This window comes from Rhipicephalus sanguineus, chromosome 6 (assembly GCF_013339695.2).
Source record: "Rhipicephalus sanguineus isolate Rsan-2018 chromosome 6, BIME_Rsan_1.4, whole genome shotgun sequence".
Lineage (NCBI taxonomy): Eukaryota > Metazoa > Arthropoda > Arachnida > Ixodida > Ixodidae > Rhipicephalus > Rhipicephalus sanguineus.
In genome coordinates, this window is record NC_051181.1 from 170,093,861 (window position 1) to 170,104,503 (window position 10,643).

Below are 10,643 nucleotides of genomic sequence, written 5' to 3' on the forward strand. Positions count from 1 at the left end.
ATATCATCTTGACTGTCCGCAAATAAGACAATATCATCAGCATAAAATAGACCTGGAAGCTTCTGCTCAACCATCGCTCCGACCTGTTTGTGTGACAAATTAAATCCAATGTTGCTACCTTCTAGCGCTTTTTCCATCCTCGCCATGTACAGCATGAATAACAGCGGGGACAAAGGGCATCCCTGTCTCAGCCCCTTGCTAATTTCAACGCTGTCCTTGCTACTTATTCCTTCGCATTCTATACAAACTGTATTTCCTCGGTATATTTCCCTCAAAAGCTGTACACAGTCGTCACCTATGCCCACTTCCTTCAATATATCCCACAAAATTTCCTGATTAACGTTGTCATACGCCCCGGTGATATCTAGATAAGCTACGTATAAGGGCCTGTTTTCTATTTTAGATATTTCTATACACTGGGTAAGAACAAACAGATTATCGTCTAACCGCCTGTCGATTCGAAATCCATTCTGAAGTTCTCCCAAAATATCATTTTGTTCTACCCACGCTTCTATTTTTAATTTTACTGCCTGCATCGCCAACCTGTATAGCACCGATGTAATTGTTAGCGGTCTATACGAGCGAATGTTATCCTTTTCTCCCTTGCCTTTATAGATTAAGTTCATTCTACTTTTTCTCCAACTGGCTGGTATTTCCCTCTCCTGTAAGCACTTTTCTACGGCTTTCAGCAGTGCTTCTTTAGTGTTATGTCCGAGTTCGTTAATGAGGCTGACGGGAACCCCATCTAAGCCCGGAGTAGTGCGCTTAGGAATTTTTCCTTCGGCCTTCTTCCAATTGAAATTCTCTAGTACTACATCTTCGTCGGTTGCACTCCTTTGCGTACTTTTACTCACCGGGGGAATCCCCTGAGGGACCTTTTTAAACGAATCGGCTGTTATCTTTCGGATGTAACCGCTTCATATCCTTCCAATTTATTTCCTCCTTCATCTACCATATGTTGTTGCATTGTGACAGACTTCCTACCCAGCGCTTTTAGGTGGCTCCAAAATATCCTAGGCGCGGCCTTCTTCTTTTCGCGAATCTCTGTCATCCAGCGTTCACTTTCACCTTTAATTTTGCCTCGACTAATTTCTGCACAATGGATTTTTGCTCTAAATATATTTCCCATATTTGGTTGACTTCGTCCTGTGGCCGCTTCTCCTTTTTTGCCTGTCTGTGCTCCCGTGATGCCTGACGTCGCATCTCGATCGCTTCCCGGATTTCTTTGTTCCACCAACTTTTTGGCTTTTTCTTTCCTTTCCAACAAATAGTTTTCTTTTCTATTTCCATTTCTTTCGTGATTACATGTAGCAGCTCACTATACTTCCAGTCTTTGCCTGGTAGTTCGTCTACTTTTTCCTCGACTCTTGCGGCTATATTTGTTATTTGTTTGTCATTTAGATACGAGCTGCCAAACTTTGATTCTATGTTCTTATTTTCAGTTTATATCCCATTTGTAATATTATGCGTTTATGATCACTACCCAAGCTGTTAATGCCTTCTTCGTCTATTCTCATCTCTCTAAGTTTGTCATATATTCCTTCTGTCATGAGACAGTAATCAATGCTCGATTGCCTGTTTCTGACTTCCCACGTGATCTGCCCCTCACACTTAGGCCCCACGTTAACTATCTCAAGACTATGTTGCTCGCAGAGATCTAGCAATAACTTGCCATTGGTGTCTGAATATCCGTCAAGGTCATGAATGTGAGCGTTCATGTCCCCTAGAAGGATTATCTCGGCATCATGACCAAATTCTTTAATATCGGTGCTTATGCATTTCACTATCTCCAGATTCTTTTCTCTGCAGTTATTGCCTGTCAACAAGTAAGCTACACCTAGCCACGTTTTCTTTCCACCTACTGTGCCCGAAACCCACATGTGCTCTGAACACGTTTGTTTCACTCTCTCCCATTTTGTTCTGCTATGAATTAGCATTCCAACCCCCCCACCTCTCCTTTCTGATGTGATCCTGTTACATCCTTCCCAAACATAATTTTCAATATGTGGTGGCTCTTCCAAGTCTCTAAGGTGTGTTTCTGTAACCGCATAAACACCTATCTGTTCCTTGTTTAACTGTCCCTCAATCTCTAACCATTTTGCCTTTTTTCTGCCACCCTGCATGTTAATGTAACTAATTGCAACACGCGCCTTCTCCCTTCTTTTACCTTTTCTCTGTTTTTTCGCTATACTACCTGTCAAAGAGTCCCCCTGGTTGTTTTCCTCATTACAAGCTACCATGGGCACCGAAGGGCCCGCGTGCCCCACAAAAAAGCTACTGCGCGTCCTGCAAGACGCCAACCCACCTCATGGCCAAGCCTCCTATCGAAGTGTATTCCGTATCTTCGAAAACCACCCCACCTGTGCACCTCTCTGTTTATTTCCACTACCTCGATGCCTTTCTCTCTACTCATCTGCCATATCTCTTTGTTTGCGTCGACAACCGCTCTTTGCAGGTTGCCGTCACGCACCGGTACCTCCGGTATTGTGCATACCACTATCTGCACCTGAGGGGAAATGGCGCGCATGTCATCGACCCCTTTCGCCAATGTGGTCGCTAGTTCGGCTGATTCGTTACTCAAGACGTCGTTTAGACCTCCCGCGATTATCACGAGGTTACGTCCATTAGACTTAGCTGCGAGTTTTGCGTTAGCTTGTCTCATCACTGATCCCAGCCTATGGCCCGGGAACTTTCCTATTAAAACTCGTTTGTCGCCTCTCACCCTTTCCTTGACTGCTTCTGCGCATGTAGCTAAATTCGAGTCCCCGGCGATTATCACGTGATCCGACTTTTCTGGTGGACTCTCCCGCACCTGGCCACTGCACCTGTTACTAGCGCGTGCTACTGCTGTTGTTTTGTCCCCTCCCGTTCCCAAGACTACTTCGCGGAAGGTGGGTCCTGTGTCCCTTGCACCTGTCTTTACCAAACCTGTTTCCCCCTTCGCGCCTACCACTGTGGGGGTCGATGCCCCATTTTTCCCGCTGTCGCCTGCTTCCCTGTTCCCCGTGGCTACATTTGCTGGCATGGCTACCTTTGCCAATCTCTCCTCGGCTGACTTAAGCCTTTCCGCCATAGCCATCGTTTTTTCCCGCTCTGTCTCTACCGCTTTCTCCAGCTCGGAGATTCTCACCTTGAGCTCATTCTGGGCGGCCATCATTATTTCCATCTTCGCCTCTAACTCGCATTGCTTACACTTGGCGTCAGCTCTCTCTGTCGTCTCATCCTCACAAACCTCTATTTTCCGCCCCATTCCGCATCCTGAACACTTTACGGTCTTTTTGACCATGGCTATAGAGCATTCACGCGGCAGATTAGATACACTTAAAGCCAAATGATATCACAAAACTCCGCAAGTATGTTACATACACTTCAAAGCACCCGTGCACCTTTCAGCCACGTGGTGGCCAAAAAAACAAATATTAAAAAAAAAAAACGCCAGGCCTGCGCTAAAACCGCAGCACAGTCACAGCGAAAGCTGGAAGAGCGGCGTTTCTAGAGCCCGTTAAGCCCTCTTGGGGCTACAATACAAGTACACTAGAAAGGTACCCACTACGCCATAAATCACAATTTTTGTGAAGTTTGGAAGCACCTACTAAGCCATTATTCGTCATTCTGCGGAGTAGCGAGGCAGCAGCTACACGTCTGTAAGGCATTATGTGCACTTTGTTCACGCGACGACTGATGACGATGAAGAATTATGGCTCAGCCCTTTGTAATGGGTTGGAATCTTTAAACGGCCCACCAGTTATGTAATTTGCATTGGGTGACGCCCGGTCGCTATTTCCCTCTCCCGTCATGCTGTATAACATACGTTGACGTGGGAAAGAGACGGGGGGGGGGGGGGGAGCGAAGAACTTTACTGAGACCCCGAGGAAATGGATCATACGCTTATGGGCTTCCTTGGAAACCAATACAAGTGCCCTTGCGAGGAACCCACTACGCTATAAATCATTGTAATTTTACTGAGACCCAGAGGAAGTGTATCATGCGCTTATGGGCTTCCTTGGCAACCAATCCAAGTGCACTTACGAGGAACCCACTACGCTATAAATAATTGTAATTTTTGAGAAGTAGGCCAGCAGGCACTCTGCCATTTTTTGTCATTCTACGGAGAGCGTTGGTACCTGCTAAACCCATGTAAGGCATTATGCGCACTTTGTTGATTGCTGTGCCTGATGAAGAATTATGGCAGGGTCCTTTGTAATGGGTTGGAAGCATTCAACAACCTGCTCGTTGCGCAATTCGCATTGTGTGACGCCTGGTTACAGAATTCGCGTTGTGCTACGCTTGGTGCTTATTTTACTCTTCTACCACGCTATATTGCATATGCTAATGTGGCTCCTTCTCGACATGAAGCCTGTATAGGACCTTTTAGCAAAGCAGTTTCAAGCACCGGTATGGCTCAGAGGTTAAATACTGGGCTCCCACGCAGAGGACCCAGGTTCGAACCTCGTTCCATCCTGGAATTTTTTTCTTATTTAGTTTTTTTTCTTATTTCGAGCGATACTGGTTACGGACACCGGCGGCGGCGGCGGCGGCGGCGGCGGTAGCGGCGGCGGCGGCGGCGGCGGCGGCGGACAACTACGGCGCCAAAAACGGCCGGTGAAATGATCTCATAACAGCTTTCGCTGTAAAAAAAACACCCGAAGCGACTGTCACACCACTTTGTACCAACAGCACAAAGTTGTAAGCTCTATTAAGCTGCAATCTAGTGGCTTAATTAAAGAAACAAGCTCGAATCATGCAAAAAAAAAAAAAGCACTTATCTGACGCTGTCATTCCGGAGCCCACGAAAAACACGTCCGTCCTCTAGCAGCACCCCGGCAGCTCTCATTTGCGGAAAAGCGAGCGCCACCTGCCGTCTAAACAGGGAAGCTTCGCTCGCGCTTTTGGTTGGAAACTCATTCGTCGACTAACATGTGCAAGGGAGCGTTCAGCGGCTCACGTGCACTTGTTTTATTGACTTAGTGTTGATTCTTTGCCGGAAACGTGCGCTTCTTATTGAAGCAGCATGATAGGAGAAGAAAACAACCCGTTTGCGTTTGTAGAAACAGGCTGGAGTGAGGATTTTTCGCGTTGCAGCCTAAGCAACTACGACGTGTGGCGGTACCTACACTCCGCCACTTGGACTGTTCGCCAGGCTCATCGCGGCTGGTCCTTCAAGGAAGAAGGCTACGTTAAAACTTGAGGTTGAACCTTCAAACCGCTGACGATGAGCTAGGTCTGGTGAGAGCGGCTATGGCGACGCATAGCGGTGGTGAGGATGGCTCTTGAACTTTGACGGCCGTCCTGCAATAAACGTAATTTCTGATTTTACAAACCTAGATATAAGCAAGAAGGGAAATCTGGGCTAGTTGGTTATAGTTCATTTTCGATCAGCTTACAGCGCAATTTCTTAATCGAAGCTTGTCTTGACTGGCGCCGGATTAGGTGGCGTCATACGTTTGTTTGTAAGTGGGTCTTGTTTTGTATGCATGTTTTTTGATGCGCGTTGGTGTTCCACGTGCCGTGCGTAATTTCGTTATCACCTGGATGATTCTGATGCACACGCACAGTTGCCCGGTCGATAGCCGGTTGGCCTCTGTATGTATTTATTCGTGCCCTTCCTTCCAATAAACTAGTTGAGAGTCAGCGCTCGTGTCGTAACATCCTTGGTCTGCGTCCTCGTCATTTTATTGCGCTGTAAGCTGATCTAGATATAAGCAATAGGTTTACGCACCGGTTATAAAATGCGCGCTGCAGATCCGAGAGTGATCGTTCGGCACCCACGACGAGCCGTCAGCATTCTGTCTCCTCACAGCCGCTATCCAAGCATCTCTATTTTTGGCACGTAGCCTCGCGAACGGGAACCTATAGAAGTTCGTGCGGCCTTTCCGAGTAAAATAATTCGTGCACCCGTAGGCTACACAGTGCGCTGACATTTTTGTACACTGCGAAAGCGAGGCAACGAACCTCGGTCGCAGCATACAAGTGCACCACTGGCGGGCAGTCCGGCTCATGTTTTCCCATAGAGTTTCCTACAATACTTACTAGAGGGAACTCTGGCGCTAGTGTCTATGGGAGCTGCAACGCATGACGCTTCAGCCAGCATGGGAATGATGGGTAGTACACAAATTTGTCTAAACTTCGTTCTTTCGGCTCCGTTTGGCTCCGCGTCGGCTGCATCCGCTTTGTCGCAAAACTAAATTCAGCAAAAGTCAGTAGTTCCACTTCACCACTTTAACTTTTTTAGGCTAACGAAATCAAACCTGGTCACGAAGTTCACAGCGGTCTATTCTTTTATCCGAAACGAACGCCAAAACACGGCAATAAACAAAGCCACAAGTACGTTTGAAGCCGCAAGCACGAAGACTAGGCAAATTTGTGTACTACCCATCATTCCCATGGTAGCTGAACGATCGCAGCGCCAGAGTCCCCTCTAGTTAATTTTAGGAAACTCTATGTGTTTTCCAACCAAAACCAAAGCTCCTGTAGAGGGCGCCAGCTGCACCGTTGCCGCGCATGCGCAAAAGCTTTCCCGCAAATGGCCAATTGAGGAGAGCGTTAACCACTTGGACTGCGTCAGTTCAGTGGGGAACGTGTTCAGCAGGAAGGAGCTATTAGAGGCTCAGCGGGAGGATCCATTTTGCAAAAAAATTCGGCAGATCCCACGTACCGCGGGAATCGATGTTATGCGAAGCATGCGCGGTATGGTGACTGTGGCGTAATTTTTCACATTGAGCGAAACGTTACGGAATGACGCTAGAGAAATATGGTAGCGCTATACGCACACTCATGTGTTGAAAAGTTGCATATGTATTAGATAACCAGTTGTTTACAGTTGTGTAACGATGCCAACAGCAATATGGGTGTTACCAACACCAGACGCGGTAAGCTGATACGTAGTGCTTGTATTATTCAATACTGGATAGCGCGAATCTGAACAAGACAAAGAAGGAACACATATGCGCAGGAAGGCGTTATTCGCAACTAAGCTTTACTCAGGAAAGTTTCCCTAGATATATATACCAGCCGAGTGGCACGCGCAGGCGCACTTCACGTACGTTACAGCCACAGTTACAGTTGTTACAGTTGTTATGCTAATACTTGTCCGATGTGACGGAGAACGCACGCACGCACGAACCCGTGTGCATGTGTGGAAGAGGTGCTTGACAGTTCTTGAACAAGGTCATCATCACCGTGATCAGTGAACCCCAGCAGCCGAACCGGACTTGTTGTTCGGATCCGTTCATGATCGCGGCTACGATGGCTCTAAGTGCAGTGAACTGCGAGGTATAGCACAACTGGTGGAAAATCCTGGATGCCTCTCACGATGAAATGATCTATGGTGCCTCCTGTTATGGACGTGCAGCGAGGTCTTTTGATGCCCTGTGCACATCCAAGCCGTCTTTCACGCAGTATAGGATAAGGCGCTGTTGGGTCTTGGTAAAACAATGTTGAAGTCACCAGAATGATGGGAGGCCTGGTTCTCTCGGCAGATTTATTGTAGGAGGCATTTATTCCGGTTTTTGTGTAAACCACGTAGAAGAGTGGATGGTAGTTGAGCGTCTTCCAGGGCTGTTATATCTACAGCTTCCTCACTTTCCTTGCGTCTGCCGCGGTGGTGTAGCGGTTACGATGCTTGGCTGCTGACCCAAAGGTCGCGCGTTCGATCCCAGTCGCGGCGGTTGAATTTCGATGGAGGCAAAATGCTAGATGCCCGTGTACTGTGCGATCTCGCTACAGGTTAAAGAATACCAGATGGTATAAATTTCCGGAGCCCTTCGCTACGGCGTTTCTCATAATCATATCGCGGTTTTGGAACATCAAAGCCAAAATAATTATTATCACTTTCCTTACGTGTCAGTGTTTGTTTCGTGGTTACTGTGTTGGTTGAGGCTCTGTATGAACTCTGGTATGCGGGTATGTGCCACACGTGGCTGAGAGAAAGAGTTTCATGACGTACGCGACAGGTATTTTGCGTTATTCATGTCATGATCAGTGGATCGTGTTCGTCATGCACTGATCCCCTGCTATGCCAATTCTGGTATACTACAAGTTATGGAGGCGACCTCGAGAGCGCCCAGACGTAGGCGGCTAGATAGATAGATACTGTAATGAACGAGACATAGAGACAGCACCGTTCCTGGGCCGGCTGTTCTATCTTCTACCTCCTTTTTCTTGGTGCTTTCCCAGCTCCTCGCGCAAGCAGTCGAGCCGCATTGCCGTTCTTGCCTTTCACACTCGGCCACGCTGCGGACCTGGCAAACAAAAGAAACAACAGCTCAGTCCAAGGGACGCACCTCGTTTCTTGAAGCAGACACGTGCACTGCGAAGTTGTTCCTTTTCCGCCGAGCGAGTTCAAAGCTTGGATTTGAGGTGGTAAACAGCGCCAGGTTATTTTGTCCTAACCGTTCGGTGATCGTGAAGGCCCCTCGAACTTCGGGTAGTAACTTCTTGCCCGGGCAGCTGCCGCCCCTTTGCACCCACACTTCGTCTCCAATTTTATATTCCGCTGCAGGGCGCCGGCGGCGGTCATAATAGCGCTTTTGTTTTTTCTTGTGCTCGTGCGGCTCTTTTCCTGCCGCAGCTCTGATCTTCGACAGGCGTCTGTACGGCTGTCAGGGCGTGTGACGCTAACAGGAGCGTCTAGGCTGAGGACCGCTTTCATCTGGGCAGCTTTCCGTATACGATTTCGTATGGTGTCGCCCGGTAGACGTCTGCAGCGCCGTGTTAACTGCATAGCCGCAGCCCGAAGGTGTACGTCCCAATCGGCTCTCCTTTCTGTCGACTTGGGTGTACGGAGCGGTCTTGCTGATACTTTGATTAGTACGCTCAGTAAGGCCGTTTGTCTGCGGATGGAACGCTGATGCGTAATGGTGCTGTACACCCCGCCTTGGAAAGATACGTTCGTTGGTCCCGCTATGAAATGTTGTGCACGGTCAGATATAAGCTTTTTTTGGCAAGTTATGCTCCCATTCAATCTGCGCTGCACAGAAATTGACTAAATGACAAGGAGGCAAGAGATGGTACGGTGCCACTTCTACGTATTTGGACAGATAGTCCACAGCTGCAATGATGTAGCGGTTTCCAGCAGTGGTGGTGGGTAGCGGCCCTATGTAATCGATGCCCACCGTATGAAATATCTGATCGGGTATCTGCACTGGTGTTAACAGTCCAGGCTGACACCCCGGCAGTCGTTTAAACCGTTGACACTCTTCGCAACTGGCTCTGCATTTTCGGCCACCAGAAGCGTTCTTGCAGCTTGCGAAGCGTGGCTCTTTGTTCAATGTGCCCTCCTTCGGGATCATCATGAATGGCCCGTAGTATTTCGGTACGCAGACATTTCGGAACAGCCAAGAGGTAGCGCTCTTCCGAGAGGTCGTGGTGCCACTGACGACGGCACAGTACATCATTGCGTATTGCAAACAACGGATTTGTTTCCGTGCCCGTTACAGATGCAATGATTGGCGCCAAGTCCTCGTCCTCTTCTTGGGTTTTGCGCACGTTTACTCGGGCAAAATAGATGTGATTTTGCTTGCTTCCTTCAACGCGCATGAGTGGGTTGCGTGACAAGGCATCGGCGATGTTGTTCAAGACCCCAGCGCGATGACGCACGTCAAAGTCATACTCTTGGAGCGTGATAATCCACCGAGCAAACTTATGCTTGAGCTGTTACTTGGAAAACATCCAAGTCAACGCGGCATTATCGGTTACCACGGTGAGCCTGCGTCCGAACAGATAATGGCGGAATTTATCGTCCACGCTCCACACCACTGCCAGACATTCCAGCTCATTGGAGTGATAGTGGCGCTCGGTCTCGGAGAGTTTCCGGCTGGCATAAGCGACGATGTGCTCGACGTCTTCTGGATCACGCTGGACTAGCACTGCTCCTAGACCGACTTGGCTAGCGTCGGTGTGCACTTCAGTGGCCCAGTCACCATTGAAGTGACTCAATACAGGACAGGCAGTGAGTTTTCGCTTTATCGTCCGAGAAGCAGTTTCTTGCGCGGCGCCCCATTCAAACTGGACGTCCTTTTTGAGGAAATCGCTCAGGGGAGCCGCAATCGAAGCGAAGTGGGGAATAAACCTCCGCAGGTAAGATGCCATGCCCATAAACGACTGCACTTGCTTCCAGCTGGCTGGTGTGGGAAATTCCGACCACTGCTGCGATCCGCTCCGTGAGTGGCTGTATGCCGTCGGGAGAATCTGATGTCCAAGGTACGCTATCTTAGACAGACCAAACTGCACTTCTCTCGTTTAAGCGGAACCCCGCCTCGTAGAGCTTGTGAGCAGTCGGGTTAGTCACTTCGAGGCGAAGGTGTTCATCCTCTGTGGTGCCGACGACGAGGATGTCATCTAAATAGACCACGCAGCTCGGTTCTTCAGTGAGCCTAGTACGGAATTCATCGCGCGCTGAAATGTGCTAGGGGCCGTTCTGAGCCCAAACGGCATGCGATTGAATTCATATAGGCCTGACGGAGTGCGAAAGGCGGTCTTGCACTTATCCTCTTCTGCGACGCTAACTGCCAGTAGCCTGCGCGTAAGTCGAGTGAGGAGAAGAGTCTGCAGCGGCGACTGTATCGATGGCGTCGTCGATGCGAGGCAATGGGTACGAGTCGGGCGTCGTACACTTGTTGAGCTGCTGTAGTCTACGCGAACCG